Below are 24,660 nucleotides of genomic sequence, written 5' to 3' on the forward strand. Positions count from 1 at the left end.
CGAAGTGCTCCTCACAGTTCTCTGTATGCGTTTACTACATGCACACATCTCCCGTCTGCAGTGAATATTATTCTTCAGCCTTTATCTTAAGGTAAGGTAGAACTGTTAGTTACTTTTTTTATTTGCAAAGCAACTTCTACGCTAGACATCTACATTCATATATGTTTGTTCTTTTTTAGGTACCGTTCGAAAGTATGCAATTTTATTTATCCGAGTAACAGTCTGCAGCGCGAAGATTTTAAGGTATGTCTGACCTCTATTCATTGAAACTTGGTTTCTTCTAAAACATGGTAACTTTAGTCTATTGATAAATAGTTTTTCTCTTTAATCCTCACGCTATAGACGAGGTGCGTACATAGCTATGTCTATCCTTAACAGGCTGAAAATTAGTTTCTTCTAAAACATCGTAACTTTAGAGTATTGATAAATAGTTGTTCTCTTTAATCCTCACGCTATAGACAGGGTATAATTTCAAACAGGCACACATGGCTATGCCTGCCCTCAACAGGCTGAAACTTGGTTTCTTCTAAAACATCATAACTTTAAGCTATTCATAAATAATTGTTCTCTTCAACCTACATACTATAGACGAGGTATAATTTCAAACACGCACACATAGCTATGTCTGTCCTCAACAGGCTTAAACTTGGTTTCTTCCGAACATCGTAACTTTAGTCTATTGATAAATAGTTGTTCTCTTTAATCCTCACGCTATAGACGTGGTATAATTTCAAACACATGCACATAGCTATGTCTGCCCTCAACGGGCTGAAACTTGGTTTCTTCTAAAACATCGTAACTTTAGAGTATTGATAAATAGTCGTTCTCTTCAATCCTCATACTATAGACGTGGTATAATTTCAAACACGCGTACATAGCTATGTCTATCCTCAACGGGCTGAAACTTGGTTTCTTCTAAAACATCGTAACTTTAAGCTATTGATAAATAGTCGTTCTCTTTAATCTACATACTATAGACGTGGTATAATTTCAAACACACGTACACATAGCTATGTCTGTCCTCAACAGGCTGAAACTCGGTTTCTTCCGAACATCGTAACTTTAGAGAATTGATAAATATTTGTTCTCTTTAATCCTCACGCTATAGACGAGGTATAATTTCAAACACGCACACATAGCTATATCTGACCTCAACGGGTTGAAACTTGGTTTCTTCTAAAACATCGTAACTTTAAGCAATTGATAAATAGTTGTTCTCTTTAATCCTCACGCTATAGACGGGGTATAATTTCAAACACGCATACATAGCTATGTCTGACCTCAATGGGTTGAAAGTTGGTTTCTTCCGAACATCGTAACTTTAGTCTATTGATAAATATTGTTCTCTTCAATCCTCACGCTATCGAAAAGGTATAATTTCAAATACGCACACATAGCTATGTCCGCCCTCAACAGGCTGAAACTTGGTTTCTTCTAAAACATCGTAACTTTAAGCTAATCATAAATAATTGTTCTCTTCAATCCTCATACTCTAGACGTGGTATAATTTCAAACACGTACACATAGCTATGTCTGACCTCAACAGGCTGAAACTTGGTTTCTTCTAAAACACCGTAACTTTAGAGTATTGAAAAATAGTTGTTCTCTTTAATCCTCACGCTATAGACGGGGTATAATTTCAAACAGGCACACATGGCTATGTCTGCCCTCAACAGGCTGAAACTTGGTTTCTTCTGTAACTTTAAGCTAATCATAAATAGTTGTTCTCTTTAATCCTCACGCTATAGACGAGGTATAATTTCAAACACGCACACATAGCTATGTCTACCCTCAACAGGCTGAAACTCGGTTTCTTCCGAACATCGTAACTTTAGAGAATTGATAAATAGTTGTTCTCTTCAATCATCATGCTATAGACGAGGTATAATTTCAAACACGCACACATAGCTATGTCTGACCTCAACGGGTTAGTAGTATAATATACGGGTTCTGCCGCCACCTCCACCTCAGGCTCCCAGTGGCCACCTCCACCTCCACCTCAGCCAGAGGCCTCCCAGTGGCCACCTCCACCTCCACCTCAGCCAGAGGCCTCCCAGTGGCCACCTCCACCTCCACCTCAGCCAGAGGCCTCCCAGATGCCTCCTCCACCTCCCGCGGGAAATGTGAATTTGTAAACAAAGCCACGTGCTTTTTGACAGACAACAACGCATCGCAAACCTCAGTACTGCCATCTTGACGGCCCTAAACCTCAGTAGTGCCAACTTAACCTAACTAGCGCGAGGTAAACAAAGCCACGTGCTTTTTGACAGCCACGTGCTTTTTGACAGATTTGTAAACAAAGCCACGTGCTTTTTGACAGCTCTCATCAACAACAACGCATCGCAAACCTCAGTACTACCATCTTGACGGGCCTAAACCTTAGTGGTACCAACTTAACCTAACTAGCATGAGGTAAACAAAGCCACGTGTTTTTTTGACAGCCACGTGCTTTTTGACAGATTTGTAAACAAAGCCACGTGCTTTTTGACAGCTCTCATCAACAACAACAACGCATCGCAAACCTCAGTACTACCATCTTGACGGGCCTAAACCTTAGTGGTACCAACTTAACCTAACTAGCATGAGGTAAACAAAGCCACGTGTTTTTTTGGCAGCCACGTGCTTTTCGACAGATTTGTAAACAAAGCCACGTGCTTCTTGACAGCTGTCATCGACAACAACGCATCGCTAACCCCAGTACTGCCATCTTGACGGGCCTAAACCTCAGTAGTACCAACTTAACCTAACTAGCGCGAGATAAACAAAGCCACGTGCTTTTTGACTGCCACGTGCTTTTTTGACAGCTGTCATCCGCCATCTTTAAACCACAGAGCACTGTGCTGCCCTCTTGCGTCACCTGTCATCGGCAGTGCTGCCATCTTGACGGGCCTAAACCTTAGTGCTACCAACTTAACCTCACTAGCTCGAGATAAACAAATCCACGTGCTTTTTGACAGCCACGTGCTTTTTTGATAGCTGTCATCCACCATCTTTAATCTATAGAGCACAGTGCTGCCCTCTTTAGCTACTTACCTTTGAAATTTGGTGGCGGATAATTTGAAAAATGCTTTTCGACAAGCAGCCATCTTTAATCCAGAGAGAACAGTGCTGCCCTCTATGTGGTGGCGGCAAATTGAAAAATTCCACGTGCTCTTGTTTGAAAACAAACTCACGTGCTTTTTTGACAGCTGTCATCTGCCATCTTTAATCTATAGAGCACAGTGCTGCCCTCTTTAGTTTGAAACTTGGTGGCGGTAAATTCCACGTGCTCTTGTTTGGAAACAAAGCCATGTGCAGCTGTCATCCGCCATCTTTAATCAACAGAGCACCGTGCTGCTATCATGCGGGCAATTTCATCACCTGTCATCCGCCATCTTTAATCCACAGAACACCGTGCTGCCCTCTTTATGGCTACTACCTTAAGCATGTAGTAGCGGGCAATTTGAAAAGTTCTGTTAGCTATCATCCACCATCTTTAATCAAGAGAGCACCGTGCTGCCATCTTTATTTGAAATGTGGTGGCGGCAAATTCCACGTGCTCTTGTTTGGAAACAAAGCTATGTGCTTTTCTGACAGCTGTCATCCACCATCTTTAATCAACAGAGCACCGTGCTGCTATCATGCGGGCAATTTCATCACCTATCACCCGCCATCTTTAATCTACAGAACACCGTGCTGCCCTCTTTATGGCTACTACCTTAAGCATGTAGTAGCGGGCAATTTGAAAAGTTCTGTTAGCTATCATCTACCATCTTTAATCAAGAGAGCACCGTGCTGCCATCTTTAGCTAGATACCTTTGAAATGTGGTAGCGGCAAATTGAAAAATTCCACGTGCTCTTGTTTGGAAACAAACTCACGTGCTTTTTTGTCAGCTACCATCCGCCATCTTTAATCAACAGAGCATAGTGCTGCCCTCTTTAGTTTGAAATGTGGTGGCGGCAAATTCCACATGCTCTTGTTTGGTAAACATAGCTACGTGCTTTTTTGACAGCCATCTTTGAGCACCGTGCTGCCCTCTTTATCGCAGTAGATGTAAATTCGTCACCTGTCATGCGCAGTGCTGCTATCTTTAGCTAGATACCTTTGAAATGTGGTGGTGGATAATTTAAAAAGAAAAATTCTACAGCAGTCCTCTCTCAACGCTAATTGCATAAGATGGCGGCTATACATGACTCCTTAAGGGTGCTTACGCAAGATGGCTGCTATACACAGGTTCTTATGAGACGCCCTTGGGATGCTTGCGCAAGATGGTGGTTATACAAGGCTCCTTATGAGACGCCCTAGTGATGCTTGTGCAAGATGGCGGTTGCTCTTATGAGGCGGCTTAAGGGTCCTTGCACAAGATGGCTAGAGACGCCCTAAAGATACTTGCGCAAGATGGCGGACACAAGATGGCGGCTATACACGTCTCCTTATGAGACGCCTTAAGGGTGCTTGCGCAAGATGGCTGCTGCTCTTAGCTTAGAGACTAACGTGTCGTGCTAGTTCGATTCATTAAATTTAGGGCTTAAATGCAAAATGTTAAATATCTCGAAAGCAGTGCATCGTAGAGCAAAACGGACAAAAAATTTTCCGCCCAATACCTCGGTTCGCAGTACGAGGATCAAGTAAAACATAGTCTAATGATGAGATCAACGGTTCGGTTCCTACTTAGGCCCTTTGGCATTCACTCTGTTTTAGCTTGTATTGAAGTAAGTCTTCGTAACATGATCAGGTCTAGCTATGGTAGAGAGTATAACGTGCCGTGCAGGTACGATTCATTAAATTTGGGGCTTAAATGCAAAATGTTAAATATCTCGAAAACGGATAAAATTTTTCTACCTGATACCTAGGTTTGCAGTATCAGGAACATGAAAAAAACATAGTCTAATGATGAGATCGACGGTTCGATCCTTACTTAGGCCCTTTGGCATTGGCAGCTATCTATTTCTACAAGATGGTGACTATACATAGCTTCTTATGAGACAGCTTAAGAGCGCTTGCACAAGATGGCTGCTACACTTATGAGACGCCCTAGGGGTGCTTGCGGGAGGTAGCAGCGACAAGACGGTGACTATACACAGCTGCTTATGATACGGCCTAGAGGTGCTCACACAAGATGGTGGCTGCTCTGATGAAGAAAGTTAGCTTTGCATCGTGCAGGTATCTTTACAGCACTAAACCTCATACCTTTGAAATGTGGTAGCAGGTAATTTGAAAAATTCGACGTGCTTTTTCTTCACAGCAGCTATCTTTAAACAATAGCGGCTATACATAAGCTGTTAAGGCCTCCTCTTATGTCAAGGTATAGCTCTATCGAACAAGTTTAAACCTGCATCGGGATAGCTAGAGTAAGCATGTGCTGCAGTGATGACGTCATTATGCATGCATGTTTAGACTTGCAAATCACTAAAGAAACATAACAAGACTAGAATCGAACACCGCACTCTATGCCGTTAACTTTATCATGTGATCGGAACATTGATTGAAGTGTTTAGAACACTAAATAAGTGATCAAGACTATAATAGAACACTGTACTCGATACAACATGTGTTTAGAACATGTCAGGGGATACCTTTGTTCTAAGAAGATTAGATTACCGCACATTCCTTGGCTAAAGGGCTAATGGGCTAAAGGGCTAAAGGGCTAATGGGCTTGTAATGTGAAAATGGGAACTAATATTTACTGGACATAACTGAATTATTACATCAAAGCATCTAAGTGTATTTATTTATTCATCTGTCATGTCGACTTGTGTATCCAGCCGTTATCTGTATTATCGGTCATTGTTGGAACTGTTTCCTAACTGTGGAAGTTACCAGACCAATTTAATTCAAGTTATCTATCCATTATTGTCAGGCATTTGACTGAATTCTGTAGTGCGCCGAATTATCATTTGTAACTTCTGCGCATTTTCGCGGTGCACGCATTGAATTATGGGACTGCCTCTCGGGTAGCTCGGTGTGAGCTCAGCAGTCTGCAGTAGTCAACTCTCCAAGATGGCTGTGTTGTATGGAGTTCCCAAGCAGACGGCTTGGCGAAAGGGGAAAGCTATTATAATGGAGCTTGACTCCATCGGTTAAGGAGTAATGTGAGGGCTAGGCCCTATTATCCCTTCAAAGTTATCCAGTGTGCTCCAACCCTTTTTGTTCTTAATGTAACATGTAATCTTGGTGCAGTGAGTTATCCGTTATCGGAATTTAAAGTTTCAAGTGTCTTGTAAGTTTGGATATCTTTACTCCAAGTAAGTACTGAAAATTATAATTTATTGAAGGGATCCCAGTCGTTCAGGCACCTATGTGAGTAATTTCATCTTGGACATGAGCAACATTATAAACGACTATTTTGGTATTGGTTAACCTTGTAAGCAAAATCTGATATATATTTGAAGTGAATGCATTTGAAAAAGAAAATTTAATGTAATGTAGGGAGCTCGAGGATCGCTAGTTATGCATCTATGAGGTGATATTTTGTGTAAGTGATTTTATCTTACGTTTTTGTCGGGGTGCATTTTTGCCAACTGTGTTTCTTGATATTCATTATGATGGCGATTATTATTATTATTATTATTATTATTATTATTATTATTATTACTTTTATTTTTTTGGTAATTCATTTCGGTGCGTGTTTTCTCCCTTTGTGTTGTCCTGTTTGGTTGATATTGCTGTCTAATTTTGTCCTATTGCCTTCGTGGCTGGTTATCTGTATGTAATGATTATCGCATTGTTACGGGCCTCAATTAAGGACACCTCATATTCGCATCGTAGCGCATTCCACGGCCCCCTCTGTTCTAAAGTATGTAAATCGCTGGTGATTTAATTAAGTAAGGCTAATGTAAACTGGCACTATCACCTCTTGGATAAATGATAATTATTATTACTATTATTTTAATAACTTAAAATCTTAAAATTGAAATTTGCTGGTCGAAATTAAGTTTAATTATGGGACTTTTCTTTCGTTGTCTTATTATCTTTTCTCCCATTGTTTGGGTTCCTTGCTTTTGTCTTTATTACGTCATGTCACCCCTTCTTATCTTATCTGATGATACGTTAATATTTTGGGTGGCTTTGATGATTATTAGGGGATCTTGGCTTCGCGTCGGTAACGGGTAGCTTCTGTTTGGTTTTCCGTGTCCTTTATTATTTTTATGAGTGCACCGTTAATTGTAAATTTCCTTTAATATACTTCATTTTGTTCGGATTGCTGTGCACTAGTATTTTATTGTGTTTTCATCTAGCTCGTTTTTTTTTGTGTAATGTTTATTCGCGGTTGGAGCCACTAAATTTTCTTCTTTTTCGTGTGTCCTTATGTGCGTCTTGTAACTTAGAATTTTGTAGTGTAGCAAATTTCAGTTTTAAAGTGTTTTTATATCGCGGGCCCGCATATCGGTTGCAACCAATCTTTAAATAATATTATTTTCTGTATGTAAGGTAATGAGTGATTAATGAATTTTCAAACCTTAATTTCGGCGGAAGCCTATGTTTATGTGAGCTTCATTTTTCCTTAATTTATACTTTATTTTAAAATACTGTTTTCCTCGTCTAGCTTGATTGCATTTTTAAATTTCAGAAAAAGAATTATATTTTTTTTTATTGTTCTTATTTTATACCATTTTCAAATTACATTTGCTTAGTAAATTTTCTTCATTTCAAATTTATCTGGTGTGTCATTTAGTAGCTAGCAGTATTTACCTGGCAACCTGTCAAAGTTATGTAAGATCCTGGCCTTTTTAATTCTCGCTTTGCCTTCCACGCTTCACATTTTATGCTACTGCCTATCGGTAAGTATTGTGCTTGTTTTCTTCTTGATGTTTGTGCTTTTCTTTTGAATGTTTGGTTTACTAATTGGTAAGGTTGCAGTAGTGAGTGGTAGCAATTCGCTGTGGTTGTTGTTGTTGTTCTAACAACCTTATAAGTTGCCTGGGTCAGTATTGCTGGCTGCTAAAAGTAACCAACCTTTTAAACTTAAAAATTTTAAAACTGAATTGGATCCAAGTAATTGTGCTTAATATGTGTTTCATGTTTGATCGAGACTTGCTTGTCGCTGCTTTCTTGGCCTTGGAGTATGGCGTGGCTCTGTATCTATGCACTGGCTGCTTGTTTTGTTTACCATGTTCTGTGGTCATGGAATCCTGTTGGGTTTGGGGTCTGCTTATTCTATACCTGCCATGTAGGGGTAAGTTGAAGACCATTCTCACCTTTATTAATAATGAATTTGAAGTATTTACTTAATCTGCTTTCTGATTTTAATAATTGAAAGTTTCTTCCACATTTTACCTTAATGATGTGAAGTTCTTTGACCTTGTTATCTGCAGCTTCTTGGTATACTATTGGTCTTGCTGGAATTGCAGTACCTGTCCTTGGTGGGATTTACTTGGATTAATTTGTGTTGGGTTTTGGAACTGCTGTTGTAACCCTGGTTTAATCTCTAAGTGATGTTTTTATTCCAGTTTCATCCATGGTCCAGAGTGTGTGATATGAAATTGTATTGTAATAAAATTTTCTCTTGCAGTGACTGTGTACCCACCTCGCTGTTTGGCCTGAACATGTGAAATTGATTTACAATCTTGACCCATGGTGACTCTCTCCTTCCACTTTTATTTTTACCCTTCTGCCTTGTCCAGGTTACGATGTGTCATGTGTTATTATTCTGAGTTTATTTAATGTGGTGAGTTCTCATGTGTTGGTGATTCTTGCTTATGTAGGCCTATATTGGTTCGTATCTGGGTCATGTGCTGTGGGATTTCTTCCTATTTTACCTTATGTGGTCTTGTGCATGTTCCCGTTCTTGATATGGTGTTGTTGTAGGTCTGTATTGAACTCGTGTATGATTATGTCATGTGATTATGGTGTATTGATGGGAATCGCACTTGGAACTGTAGTGTTTAATGCTATTTGTGTAACCTTGGGCAGTCTTCTTATTGTCATATACTCTGAAAAGCTTTTCCTGATTGAACGGTGATAGGCTACGTCTGTATGGTTCATCTGAGATGGTATTATCTTTTTAATTTGATGTGTCCATGTCAGGTAGCTCTGTCAGTTCTGTTGTGGAGTGATTAATTTCAGTACCTGATGTTATGCATGTCTTAGTCTTTTGGGTACTACTCATCACCTGTTATTCACCTTCTCCTGCTGTGTGCATGTACTTCACTCATGTGGTCTTGTTGTAATGAGGTGTGGTCTTAATTTCTTTGTGAATCTGTGGTTTATTTGTCCTGGTTAATTGTAGTCATTGTGTATTAGCTTCTTCCCCTTGCATATTTACTGTCAGGTGTCTGTGTACTAAACTCTTGCTCTAGGTTTCATTCTCTGCTGCTGATTATGTGTGACTAGTGTCACGCATGTGTGTGATCTTCTGGTGCTGGTTAATGATATCAGTTTTGGCCATGTGCTTGAGTGAATTTTCATTCTTCCTGATTTTTCATTGCTAGTCCTAGTTGGTTGCTGCATGTGTTGATTCTTGGTCATCCTTATCTCTTGTCGCTTTACCCATGTGTTGTTACTGGTACTTCATGGCAGTTGTGTGGGTTCATTTCTGAGTTCTGGTGTGGAGTACAGCTGGCTTATCGCTTAAACGACCCTTCGTTTTTACTGTGTCTTCATGTTGGGGTTTTGGTTGTGAGTTTCGCAGTTGTTGTGTTGTTACTGGTGGCGTTCTTTATCTAATTATGGTGGAATCTGTTCTGAAATTAACCTTCTGTAGTAAATCTTCCTTCCTGTTCATTTTCTGTGGGTTATGGGAGTGTAATTGGTAAATCTTGTCATTTTGTGAATGTACACTGTCCTGATCATGTCTTCATTTGATGTCTAGTGGTATGAGCGCTTATGTCTCTTTTGATTTGTATCCGTGGATCAGATGCTGTATGTGATCTGCTGTTATTGTGAAAAATTTGTGTACGAGAAATTTTCCTTGCATCTGGTGCTTGTCACTGTGTAACGTCTTCCGTTTTATCTTATTTACATAAGGTATTCCTTTGTTGGTGCCTTCCGTAGTTCCTCATCTGGTTTAGTAAGGTAACCCCTGGTAACTCTGTCACTTCTGGCTCTACCCTGCATGTTTTTGCAACACTATATTGTTGCCTGGTTGTCATCTGACTGTTCTAGGTTCTATTCCAATGAGTATGGGATCATTTGGGGTAAATCCGGCACTGTCGCTAAGATTCCTTGTCCGTCGTTGGGGTATGGGACCCAACTGATTGACTGAAGGTCCTTCTCCATCAACTTATGCGCTTTGTCATCGTGTAACCTATCACTTCTTCATCATTTATATTTTATTATATCCCGTGTATTCCGACTGGCTGGTAGGGTGTCTGTGGTGATTGGCCTAATCACACAGGGTGGACTGTTGTTTTGCCACCATATTATTAGTCCTGGGTTATCCAGAGGTTCTTCTGAACACTTGATGGTTGTGATAATACACCTGTGCTCAGTATATTCAAGGATTATTTATATGGAGAGGTAACTTTCCCTGAATTTTGGCCCTTATTATGCTGCGTTGAGCTGGTTCTGGTGGACGTAATATCTTTTCCATGTTTTTCTCAGTTGTTCTCTATCGTCCTGACTGTAATTGTTGGCTGTCATGTGGTTGTTGGCCTCGGTAATGGTTGCATGGTGATCTCTTGCGGACACACATTGTGTACACCCCTCTACCTATTATATTGTCGACGAAGTCTCCAGTTATTGCCATTGCTTGCTCCTTATTCTGGGTCGATTATCTGTGTGATTGCTACGTTACGGTTGCGGATGGTTGTGTTTAATGTAAAATTTTCTGCCTCTTCGTTACCTGTTTTCCTAATTTTGTGTTCTGGGTTACCTGATTTCTATAGATGGTTTGTCAGTATGTGCTCTGCTGCCTGCATTTAGTAATATCTTTTTGCTCTGTTACCTCCCTGTACACCCTGGTCATTTATCTTTCCTGCTCTTGGTCTTAACGATCTTTCTGGTATCTGCTCTGTCCTGTAGAATTATGTAATGTGTGGAAGTATGCTAGTATTACATGTAAAAGAATGTGTAAACTATAATGGTCTTCGACCTATCAAATTGTTGAGTCTATTGAATTTTACTTAACTAGCTGGGACTAAAACCACTGTAACTTGCCACTGGATTCCATGAGCCACCTTAAATATTCAAAATTACATTTCTGATCTCTTGTGATCAGTCTCGATACTAGTATATTAAAGTCTTGGGATATTTCAGTTATTTTCTCCCTTTTCTTAATATGTAAATCTTATTCAAAGATTGGATGGGTAATACTATAACTCATGAATTGGTAATTCAAAAATTTGTGTATATTTGCTTACTAGCCAACAAAAGATGTAAAATAACTAAATTATTTTGGGTAATTCTTCAAATGCCGATGCAAACTATGTGGTCTGGTATAATGACGTTAACGGTGTTACTTATATGTTAAACTCGGGTGCAAAATTTGAACTATTATCGCTGGTAAATTTGGACATGTGGAACTTGTGTAACTCCTCGAAGCATAATGAAATATTACTAAGGTGTCCTGGAAGCCTAGTTGGAAAAACTTTGTGGTCCCTAACATTAGTGGTTGAATCATTTCCGTTTATTATGGTCTGCTATGTACACTTGGACCCTCTCTTTCTGCTCCTGTGTGTGGTGTTCCAGTTATTTGCGCGCGCGACCACCCATGCATCTGCTGATTGGAGATCTAATGTGTGTGATATCTACGGTTCCCTACTGCGCTCGGTACTGGTGTGATCAATGTGCTGAATAATGTACTGTCAACTTGTGTGGTGCGTGATGAGACGCTGGCCCCGTTGCATCCCATTCTGTTCACACTCAGCATGTTTGTCTGCTAGTATTGTGTGAAGGTCAACATTCCTGCAACCAAGTAAGACCATTCCTTGTTATTTGAACCTGGAAAAAAAATTTGGTGTCTCTCTTCCTGTATCCAACGTATGAAGATTTGTTTGGACATTGAAATTATACCTGTGGCATGCTATCCATTGTTTTGGACTTGCGCCTCCCCTGTGTTCTAGCTTCGGGAGGGGAGAACTGTAATGTGAAAATGGGAACTAATATTTACTGGACATAACTGAATTATTACATCAAAGCATCTAAGTGTATTTATTTATTCATCTGTCATGTCGACTTGTGTATCCAGCCGTTATCTGTATTATCGGTCATTGTTGGAACTGTTTCCTAACTGTGGAAGTTACCAGACCAATTTAATTCAAGTTATCTATCCATTATTGTCAGGCATTTGACTGAATTCTGTAGTGCGCCGAATTATCATTTGTAACTTCTGCGCATTTTCGCGGTGCACGCATTGAATTATGGGACTGCCTCTCGGGTAGCTCGGTGTGAGCTCAGCAGTCTGCAGTAGTCAGCTTGCCGTTACTCTCCAAGATGGCTGTGATGTATGGAGTTCCCAAGCAGACGGCTTGGCGAAAGGGGAAAGCTATTATAATGGAGCTTGACTCCATCGGTTAAGGAGTAATGTGAGGGCTAGGCCCTATTATCCCTTCAAAGTTATCCAGTGTGCTCCAACCCTTTTTTGTTCTTAATGTAACATGTAATCTTGGTGCAGTGAGTTATCCGTTATCGGAATTTAAAGTTTCAAGTGTCTTGTAAGTTTGGATATCTTTACTCCAAGTAAGTACTGAAAATTATAATTTATTGAAGGGATCCCAGTCGTTCAGGCACCTATGTGAGTAATTTCATCTTGGACATGAGCAACATTATAAACGACTATTTTGGTATTGGTTAACCTTGTAAGCAAAATCTGATATATATTTGAAGTGAATGCATTTGAAAAAGAAAATTTAATGTAATGTAGGGAGCTCGAGGATCGCTAGTTATGCATCTATGAGGTGATATTTTGTGTAAGTGATTTTATCTTACGTTTTTGTCGGGGTGCATTTTTGCCAACTGTGTTTCTTGATATTCATTATGATGGCGATTATTATTATTATTATTATTATTATTATTATTATTATTATTACTTTTATTTTTTTGGTAATTCATTTCGGTGCGTGTTTTCTCCCTTTGTGTTGTCCTGTTTGGTTGATATTGCTGTCTAATTTTGTCCTATTGCCTTCGTGGCTGGTTATCTGTATGTAATGATTATCGCATTGTTACGGGCCTCAATTAAGGACACCTCATATTCGCATCGTAGCGCATTCCACGGCCCCCTCTGTTCTAAAGTATGTAAATCGCTGGTGATTTAATTAAGTAAGGCTAATGTAAACTGGCACTATCACCTCTTGGATAAATGATAATTATTATTACTATTATTTTAATAACTTAAAATCTTAAAATTGAAATTTGCTGGTCGAAATTAAGTTTAATTATGGGACTTTTCTTTCGTTGTCTTATTATCTTTTCTCCCATTGTTTGGGTTCCTTGCTTTTGTCTTTATTACGTCATGTCACCCCTTCTTATCTTATCTGATGATACGTTAATATTTTGGGTGGCTTTGATGATTATTAGGGGATCTTGGCTTCGCGTCGGTAACGGGTAGCTTCTGTTTGGTTTTCCGTGTCCTTTATTATTTTTATGAGTGCACCGTTAATTGTAAATTTCCTTTAATATACTTCATTTTGTTCGGATTGCTGTGCACTAGTATTTTATTGTGTTTTCATCTAGCTCGTTTTTTTTTGTGTAATGTTTATTCGCGGTTGGAGCCACTAAATTTTCTTCTTTTTCGTGTGTCCTTATGTGCGTCTTGTAACTTAGAATTTTGTAGTGTAGCAAATTTCAGTTTTAAAGTGTTTTTATATCGCGGGCCCGCATATCGGTTGCAACCAATCTTTAAATAATATTATTTTCTGTATGTAAGGTAATGAGTGATTAATGAATTTTCAAACCTTAATTTCGGCGGAAGCCTATGTTTATGTGAGCTTCATTTTTCCTTAATTTATACTTTATTTTAAAATACTGTTTTCCTCGTCTAGCTTGATTGCATTTTTAAATTTCAGAAAAAGAATTATATTTTTTTTTATTGTTCTTATTTTATACCATTTTCAAATTACATTTGCTTAGTAAATTTTCTTCATTTCAAATTTATCTGGTGTGTCATTTAGTAGCTAGCAGTATTTACCTGGCAACCTGTCAAAGTTATGTAAGATCCTGGCCTTTTTAATTCTCGCTTTGCCTTCCACGCTTCACATTTTATGCTACTGCCTATCGGTAAGTATTGTGCTTGTTTTCTTCTTGATGTTTGTGCTTTTCTTTTGAATGTTTGGTTTACTAATTGGTAAGGTTGCAGGCTAATGGGCTAAAGGGCTAGGGCGCCTCTCCTCTCTTTATCCGGGCTTGAGACCGGCTCTACAACTAGAGGCGGAGTTAACACCCTAAGGAAGGGAGAATGTTGGGAAATAATCTATACGAATATAGCTACTCGATCGACTATATACTACAGATGGATGACTTAGGTGAGGGTAAGCGCTTACTTAATAATACCAACACGACGTAATTCATGCTCTATTTCAAAAATATCTTCTTTGTACTGTGTGTAACCAGCATCATGATAGGCTCTTAGCAGTTGTAAACGTTTTACCAGTACGTTGGGGTCTTTACAGTAGCTTATATCTACATAGGGTAACATAGGCTTGTTGTGAACTTTGAGTCTATATGCAGACAGTTGATGTGCAGGGACTTGTTTTGATATAATACGTGCTTCAGCAGTAGCGTTTCTACGTACAAACATAACTTGTTTCGATAGCGATGAAGCGTTGAAATTTCCTTCTTCTTTACCTTGCATCTCTTCTTGAGATGTTTGCACTTCGACAGAACGTGTAGTAGGCTTAGGAAATGAAGTAAAATCATCAAGCTGTAATGGCAATGAATTTTCTTCTTCTTCTACTTTCCCTTTACTACTGTTTTGATCAACATCATTATCCCTATTATCATAATCATGATCTTGCCTCTCTTTATCTTGAAGTTTGTGCTCAGTAACAGAACTTGCAGCAGGCCTAGACAGCAAGGGAGAATTAAAAATCTCCCGCAGAGGTGTACTTTTTAAACATAAATCAGTGTTCGCTTGAATATGGTTGAGCTCTTTGTATTTTGTTCCCGATGAAGCTACATTACACGCGGCTTCATGACGTTGAGCGTTGTATGCGTTCTTGAACTCTCTTCTACAATGTTTGCATTGAAAAATCATCCTACATGATATCTCATGACGTCTCCTGTGATAGCTTCGGGAAAATGCTTTTCCACACTCTTCGCAAATATACCTAGAAATAGGTTTTTCCATGACGGACTTTTATCTTCTGCTAACAGATTCTTCTTTAAATCTACTCGACATTTGTTACTCTCTACTTCGATGATGCGAACAGCTTAGCGATTAATAGTAAACTAACACAAAAGCGTATAACCAAGGTAGCAACAGTACGGTTTAAGCCCATCAAGATGGCAAGAGTGAGGTTAGCGACGTTCTGCTGTTGGATTTTAAATTCCGCGCTGTAACATGCATAAGGTGGCAGCCTTGAGGTTTACTGCCGTAAAGATGGCAGCAGTGAGGTTAGCGACGCTCTATTGTCCTTCAAAGTGAGGTTAGGGTTCGTCAAGAAGACAGCTGTCAAAAAAGCACGTGGTTATGTTTACCAAACAAGAGCACGTGGTCGTAACGTCACGGTCACGTAGTATGCTGCTTCAGCATGCAATGTTCAATGTCTACACCTACGTAGTAAACACTCTGCTATGTTCACAAAATTTTTACTCACAACTATTTTTCATGCTTTAAGTTCGTGCACATAGGTTATGTTAAGATAGCAGCACACGTACAAGTGATGGTCACGTGCTCTAGTAGAAGATGCATGCATTATCAAAAGGTGATACGTACACGCTTTTAAACCTTGCTATTCTTACTGCTACTATGTTCGCAAGATTTTCAAAGATCACTATTCTTTGTGCTTTAAGTTCGTTCGCATAGGTCATGCTAATGTAGCAGAGCAAACACATGCGAACGTTGTACATTCTAGCGGAATGTGTTTAGTACGATAGTTGATGCATGCAAAATCGATAGGTGTTGTGTACACGCTTTGAAACTTAACTATTCTTCGTGCTTTAAATCCGTGCACATAGGTTATGCTAAGATAGCAGCACACTCTAGCGGGAGAAGTTTAGTACTCTAGTTGATGCATGTATAATCGATAGGCAATGCGTACACGCTTTTAAAACATTGCTATTCTTACTGCTGCTGCTATGTTCACAAGATTTTTATACATCGCTATTCTTTATGCTTTAAGTTCATGCGTATAAGTTATACTAAGTTAGCAGCATACTTATAAGGTTGTTGCACGCTCTAGTGGAAAAGTTTAGTAAGAAAGACGATGCATGCAAAATCGATAGGTGATGTGTACACGCTTTGAACTTGGGTATTTTTTGTGCTTTAACTTCGTGCACATAGGTTATGTTAAGATTGCAGCACACACAAGCGATGATCGCACGCTGTTGTGACAGAAGTTTAGTACAAGAGTTAATGCGTGCAAAATTGTCTCGTGTTGTGTACACGCTATTCTTTGTGCTTTAAGTTCACGCACATAGGTAGCAGCGCACAATTGCGAACGTTGTACACTCTAGCGGTAGAAGTTTAGTACGATAGTTGATGCATGCAAAATTGATAGGTGATGTGTACACGCTTTGGAGCATAGCTATTCTTTGTGCTTTAACTTTATACACATACGTTAGCAATACACATATGCGATCGTTGTACACTCTGGCGGTAAAAATAGTCGATGCATGCAAAATCAATAGGTGATGTGTACACGCTGTTAAACATCGTTATTTTTGTGCTTTAAGTTCGTGCGTATAGGCTATGCTAAGATAGGAGTACAATCTAGCGGAAGAAGTTCAGGGTGATCTGTACACGCTTTGAAACATGATTATTCTTTGTACTTTAAGTTCATGCACATAGGTTATGCTAAGATAGCAGCACAATCTAGAGGAAGAAGTTTAGTACGAGAGTCGATGCTTGCAAAATCGATAAGTAATATGTACACGCTTTGAAACATGGCTATTCTTTGTACTTTAAGTTCATGGGTATAGGTTATGCTAAGATAGCAGCGCAATCTAGCGCAAGAAGTTTAGTACGAGACTCGATGAATGCGAAATCGATAGGTGTTGTGTACACGCTTTGAAACATGGCTATTCTTTGTACTTTAAGTTCATGCTAAGATACCTGCACAATCTACCTGAAGAAGTTCAGTACGAGATTCGATACATGCAAAATCGATAGTTGATGCGTACACGCTTTGAAACATGACTATTCATTGTACTTTAAGGTCATGCGTATAGGTTATGCTAAGATAGCAGCACGATCTAGCGGAAGAAGTTTAGTACGAGAGTCGATGCATGTAAAATCGATAGGTGATGTCTACACGCTTTAAAACATGGCTATTCATACTGCTGCTCTGTTCCTATGATTTTTAAACATAGCTAATCCTAATGCTGCTCTTAACAACGTAGAGCTAAGGATTGATGAAGTGACCGTGACGTCACGACTACGTGCTCTTGTTTGGTAAACATAACCACGTGCTTTTTTGACAGCTGTCTTCTTGACGAACCCTAATCTCACTTTGAAGGACAATAGAGCGTCGCTAACCCCACTGCTGCCATCTTTACGGCAGTAAACCTCAAGGCTGCCACCTTATGCATGTTACAGCGCGGAATTTAAAATCCAACAGCAGAACGTCGCTAACCTCACTCATGCCATCTTGATGGGCTTAAACCTTACTGTTGCTACCTTGGTTATACGCTTTTGTGTTAGTTTACTATTAATCGCTAAGCTGTTCGCATCATCGAAGTAGAGAGTAACAAATGTCGAGTAGATTTAAAGAAGAATCTGTTAGCAGAAGATAAAAGTCCGTCATGGAAAAACCTATTTCTAGGTATATTTGCGAAGAGTGTGGAAAAGCATTTTCCCGAAGCTATCACAGGAGACGTCATGAGATATCATGTAGGATGATTTTTCAATGCAAACATTGTAGAAGAGAGTTCAAGAACGCATACAACGCTCAACGTCATGAAGCTGCGTGTAATGTAGCTTCATCGGGAACAAAATACAAAGAGCTCAACCATATTCCAGCGAACACTGATTTATGTTTAAAAAGTACACCTCTGCGAGAGATTTTTAATTCTCCCTTGCTGTCTAGGCCTGCTGCAAGTTCTGTTACTGAGCACAAACTTCAAGATAAAGAGAGGCAAGATCATGATTATGATAATAGGGATAATGATGTTGATCAAAACAGTAGTAAAGGGAAAGTAGAAGAAGAAGAAAATTCATTGCCATTACAGCTTGATGATTTTACTTCATTTCCTAAGCCTACTACACGTTCTGTCGAAGTGCAAACATCTCAAGAAGAGATGCAAGGTAAAGAAGAAGGAAATTTCAACGCTTCATCGCTATCGAAACAAGTTATGTTTGTACGTAGAAACGCTACTGCTGAAGCACGTATTATATCAAAACAAGTCCCTGCACATCAACTGTCTGCATATAGACTCAAAGTTCACAACAAGCCTATGTTACCCTATGTAGATATAAGCTACTGTAAAGACCCCAACGTACTGGTAAAACGTTTACAACTGCTAAGAGCCTATCATGATGCTGGTTACACACAGTACAAAGAAGATATTTTTGAAATAGAGCATGAATTACGTCGTGTTGGTATTATTAAGTAAGCGCTTACCCTCACCTAAGTCATCCATCTGTAGTATATAGTGGATCGAGTAGCTATATTCGTATAGATTATTTCCCAACATTCTCCCTTCCTTAGGGTGTTAACTCCGCCTCTAGTTGTAGAGCCGGTCTCAAGCCCGGATAAAGAGAGGAGAGGCGCCCTAGCCCTTTAGCCCATTAGCCCATTAGCCCTTTAGCCCTTTAGCCCTTTAGCCCTTTAGCCCATTAGCCCTTTAGCCAAGGAATGTGCGGTAATCTAATCTTCTTAGAACAAAGGTATCCCCTGACATGTTCTAAACACATGTTGTATCGAGTACAGTGTTCTATTATAGTCTTGATCACTTATTTAGTGTTCTAAACACTTCAATCAATGTTCCGATCACATGATAAAGTTAACGGCATAGAGTGCGGTGTTCGATTCTAGTCTTGTTATGTTTCTTTAGTGATTTGCAAGTCTAAACATGCATAATGACGTCATCACTGCAGCACATGCTTACTCTAGCTATCCCGATGCAGGTTTAAACTTGTTCGATAGAGCTATACCTTGACATAAGAGGAGGCCTTAACAACTTATGTATAGCCGCTATTGTTTAAAGATAGCTGCTGTGAAGAAAAAGCACGTCGAATTTTTCAAATTACCTGCTACCACATTTCAAAGGTATGAGGTTTAGTGCTGTAAAGATACCTGCACGATGCAAAGCTAACTTTCTTCATCAGAGCAGCCACCATCTTGTGTGAGCACCTCTAGGCCGTATCATAAGCAGCTGTGTATAGTCACCGTCTTGTCGCTGCTAACTCCCGCAAGCACCCCTAGGGCGTCTCATAAGAGTAGCAGCCATCTTGTGCAAGTGCTCTTAAGCTGCCTCATAAGAAGCTATGTATAGTCACCATCTTGTAGAAATAGATAGCTGCCAATGCCAAAGGGCCTAAGTAAGGATCGAACCGTCGATCTCATCATTAGACTATGTTTTTTTCATGTTCCTGATACTGCAAACCTAGGTATCAGGTAGAAAAATTTTATCCGTTTTAGAGATATTTAACATTTTGCATTTAAGCCCCAAATTTAATGAATCGAACCTGCACGGCACGTTATACTCTCTACCATAGCTAGACCTGATCATGTTACGAAGACTTACTTCAATACAAGCTAAAACAGAGTGAATGCCAAAGGGCCTAAGTAGGAACCGAACCGTTGATCTCATCATTAGACTATGTTTTACTTGATCCTCGTACTGCGAACCGAGGTATTGGGCGGAAAATTTTTTGTCCGTTTTGCTCTACGATGCACTGCTTTCGAGATATTTAACATTTTGCATTTAAGCCCTAAATTTAATGAATCGAACTAGCACGACACGTTAGTCTCTAAGCTAAGAGCAGCAGCCATCTTGCGCAAGCACCCTTAAGGCGTCTCATAAGGAGACGTGTATAGCCGCCATCTTGTGTCCGCCATCTTGCGCAAGTATCCTTAGGGCGTCTCTAGCCATCTTGTGCAAGGACCCTTAAGCCGCCTCATAAGAGCAACCGCCATCTTGCACAAGCATCACTAGGGCGTCTCATAAGGAGCCTTGTATAACCACCATCTTGCGCAAGCATCCCAAGGGCGTCTCATAAGAACCTGTGTATAGCAGCCATCTTGCGTAAGCACCCTTAAGGAGTCATGTATAGCCGCCATCTTATGCAATTAGCGTTGAGAGAGGACTGCTGTAGAATTTTTCTTTTTAAATTATCCACCACCACATTTCAAAGGTATCTAGCTAAAGATAGCAGCACTGCGTATGACAGGTGACGAATTTACATCTACTGCGATAAAGAGGGCAGCACGGTGCTCAAAGATGGCGGATGATAGCTGTCAAAAAAGCACGTAGCTATGTTTACCAAACAAGAGCTTGTGGAATTTGCCGCCACCACATTTCAAACTAAAGAGGGCAGCACTATGCTCTGTTGATTAAAGATGGCGGATGGTAGCTGACAAAAAAGCACGTGAGTTTGTTTCCAAACAAGAGCACGTGGAATTTTTCAATTTGCCGCTACCACACTTCAAAGGTATCTAGCTAAAGATGGCAGCACGGTGCTCTCTTGATTAAAGATGGTAGATGATAGCTAACAGAACTTTTCAAATTGCCCGCTACTACATGCTTAAGGTAGTAGCCATAAAGAGGGCAGCACGGTGTTCTGTAGATTAAAGATGGCGGGTGATAGGTGATGAAATTGCCCACATGATAGCAGCACGGTGCTCTGTTGATTAAAGATGGTGGATGACAGCTGTCAGAAAAGCACATAGCTTTGTTTCCAAACAAGAGCACGTGGAATTTGCCGCCACCACATTTCAACTAAAGATGGCAGCACGGTGCTCTCTTGATTAAAGATGGTGGATGATAGCTAACAGAACTTTTCAAATTGCCCGCTACTACATGCTTAAGGTAGTAGCCATAAAGAGGGCAGCACGGTGTTGTGTGGATTAAAGATGGCGGATGACAGGTGATGAAATTGCCCGCATGATAGCAGCACGGTGCTCTGTTGATTAAAGATGGCGGATGACAGCTGCACATGGCTTTGTTTCCAAACAAGAGCACGTGGAATTTACCGCCACCACGTTTCAAACTAAAGAGGGCAGCACTGTGCTCTATAGATTAAAGATGGCAGATGACAGCTGTCAAAAAAGCACGTGAGTTTGTTTTCAAACAAGTGCACGTGGAATTTTTCAATTTGCCGCCACCACATAGAGGGCAGCACTGTTCTCTCTGGATTAAAGATGGCTGCTTGTCGAAAAGCATTTTTCAAATTATCCGCCACCACATTTCAAAGGTAAGTAGCTAAAGAGGGCAGCACTGTGCTCTATAGATTAAAGATGGTGGATGACAGCTATCAAAAAAGCACGTGGCTGTCAAAAAGCACGTGGATTTGTTTATCTCGAGCTAGTGAGGTTGAGTTGGTAGCACTAAGGTTTAGGCCCGTCAAGATGGCAGCACTGCCGATGACAGGTGACGCAAGAGGGCAGCACAGTGCTCTGTGGTTTAAAGATGGCGGATGACAGCTGTCAAAAAAGCACGTGGCTGTCAAAAAGCACGTGGCTTTGTTTATCTCGTGCTAGTTAGGTTAAGTTGGTACTACTGAGGTTTAGGCCCGTCAAGATGGCAGTACTGGGGTTAGCGATGCGTTGTTGTCGATGACAGCTGTCAAAAAGCACGTGGCTTTGTTTACAAATCTGTCGAAAAGCACGTGGCTGTCAAAAAAACACGTGGCTTTGTTTACCTCATGCTAGTTAGGTTAAGTTGGTACCACTAAGGTTTAGGCCCGTCAAGATGGTAGTACTGAGGTTTGCGATGCGTTGTTGTTGATGAGAGCTGTCAAAAAGCACGTGGCTTTGTTTACAAATCTGTCAAAAAGCACGTGGCTGTCAAAAAAACACGTGGCTTTGTTTACCTCATGCTAGTTAGGTTAAGTTGGTACCACTAAGGTTTAGGCCCGTCAAGATGGTAGTACTGAGGTTTGCGATGCGTTGTTGTTGATGAGAGCTGTCAAAAAGCACGTGGCTTTGTTTACAAATCTGTCAAAAAGCACGTGGCTGTCAAAAAGCACGTGGCTTTGTTTACCTCGCGCTAGTTAGGTTAAGTTGGCACTACTGAGGTTTAGGCCCGTCAAGATGGCAGTACTGAGGTTTGCGATGCGTTGTTGTCTGTCAAAAAGCACGTGGCTTTGTTTACAAATTCAAATTTCCCGCGGGAGGTGGAGGAGGCATCTGGGAGGCCTCTGGCTGAGGTGGAGGTGGAGGTGGCCACTGGGAGGCCTCTGGCTGAGGTGGAGGTGGAGGTGGCCACTGGGAGGCCTCTGGCTGAGGTGGAGGTGGAGGTGGCCACTGGGAGCCTGAGGTGGAGGTGGCGGCAGAACCCGTATATTATACTACTCGGGTTGAAACTTGGTTTCTTCTAAAACATCGTAACTTTAAGCAATTGATAAATAGTTGTTCTCTTTAATCCTCACGCTAAAGACGAGGTGTGCACATAGGTATGTCTGACCTCAACGGGCTGAAACTTGGTTTCTTCTAAAACATTATAACTTTAAGCTAATCATAAATAGTTGTTCTCTTCAACCCGCATACTATAGACGTGGTATAATTTCAAACACGCGCACATAGCTATGTCTATCCTCAACGGGCTGAAACTTGGTTTCTTCCGAACATCGTAACTTTAAGCAATTGATAAATAGTTCTTCTCTTTAATCCTCACGCTATAGACGAGGTATAATTTCAAACACGCGCACGTAGCTATGTCTACCCTCAACGGGCTGAAACTTGGTTTCTTCTAAAACATCGTAACTTTAGTCTATTGATAAATAGTTGTTCTCTTTAATCCTCATACTATAGACGTGGTATAATTTCAAACACGCGCACGTAGCTATGTCTACCCTCAACAGGCTGAAACTTGGTTTCTTCTAAAACATCGTAACTTTAAGCAATTGATAAATAGTTGTTCTCTTCAATCCTCATACTGTAGACGTGGTATAATTTCAAACACACGCACATAGCTATGTCTATCCTCAACGGGCTGAAACTTGGTTTCTTCCGAGCATCGCGAATTTAGTCTATTGATAAATAGTTGCTCTCTTTAATCTCACATGCTGGTTAATCGTTAGTAATTAAATTTTCGTTTTTTCTTTGTGACTAGAGGAAAGGATATTGAGTTACTATATTTTTTAACAACACGAGTGCTTCGACTTTGTTAGGTATAGAACATTTATCGCTTTCTGTTTGCTTTTAAAAACTCACGACCATGTCTGACCTTAATCAGCTGAAACTCAGTTTCTTCCTAGCATCGCGAATTTAGGCTAATCTCTATTGATGAATAGTTGCTCTCTTTAATCTTACATGCTGGCCTTAATAGGCTGAAACTTGGTTTCTTCTACACGTTGCAACTCTAGGCTAGGTGACTTGTCCTTTCGATTCCTTTTATCACATTTGCTTTTACGCTAGGCAGTAAAGGTCTTCAGCTGGGTTACCTGTTAACAAATTAACTTACTTTTCTATATCCTATCATCACAAGTACTTCCACGCTACATCTATATATTTTCGTTCTTTTTAGGCACATCGACATCTCAAGAAGTAGATGAATATACTGTTGCAATGTCGGATGTGAAGATCTAAGAAGGAATAAATACACCAGGCAAATGCTGGGGCTGTACCTTCATTAAGGTCACGGTTACTTCCTTCCCACTCCTAGCCCTTACATACCCTATCATCACTATAAGACCTATCTGTGTAGGTGCGATGTAAAGCCAATTGTAAAAAAATAGGCACATCGACATCTCAAGAAGTAGATGATTATACTGTTGCGATGTCCGATGTGAAGATCTAAGAAGGAATAAATAATATAAAATAAATAATGTAGAATTTACATATTCTTTTATTTTAGTTTAGGTATTACATTCTCCTCCTCCTACTCCTTCCTCTCGAAGAAGAAATAAGATTAGGTGTTGATTAAATTTGAAAGTATGTTATTGTCTAGCTTATGTTCAGAAAGAATTTTTTTCTAAACAGTGTTTGATCGCAATGCAGTGTTCTACGACATCGCACTATAAACAGTAGTATGTTTTCAAGTCTAAACCTAATTTTTTTCTTAGAACAAAGGTATACCCCAGACATGTTGTAAACACATCTACTGATGTTCTGATCATATGTAGTATCGGGTACAGTGTTCGAATCTAGTCTTGATCACTTATCTAGTGTTTTGAACACATCAATTAATGTTCTGATCATATGTAGTATCGAGTGCAGTGCTCGATTCTAGTTTAGGTATCACATTCTCCTCTTCCTCCGACTCCTTCCTCTAGAAGAAGAAATAAGAGTAGGTGTTGATTAAATTCGTAAGTATGCTATTGTCTAGCTCATGTTCAGAAATAATTTTTTTCTTTTTCTAAACAGTGTTTTGATTGCAATGCAGTAACAAAGGAATACCCTAGACATGTTTTAAACACATCTACCGATGTTCTGATCATATGTAGTATCGAGTACAGTGTTCGAATCTAGTCTCGATCACTT

At 40.0% G+C, this 24,660-nt stretch overlaps 1 long non-coding RNA gene across 1 annotated transcript; it reads left to right on the top strand.

The window, feature by feature from the left end:
- LOC137498429 (uncharacterized) lies at positions 1–23,996 on the top strand. Its single transcript, XR_011017804.1, has 3 exons — positions 1–91; positions 180–243; positions 23,705–23,996. It is a non-coding gene; the product is annotated as an uncharacterized lncRNA (long non-coding RNA).
- The last annotated feature ends 664 nt before the right edge of the window (positions 23,997–24,660 follow it).

Source organism: Anabrus simplex, chromosome 2 (assembly GCF_040414725.1).
Source record: "Anabrus simplex isolate iqAnaSimp1 chromosome 2, ASM4041472v1, whole genome shotgun sequence".
NCBI lineage: Eukaryota > Metazoa > Arthropoda > Insecta > Orthoptera > Tettigoniidae > Anabrus > Anabrus simplex.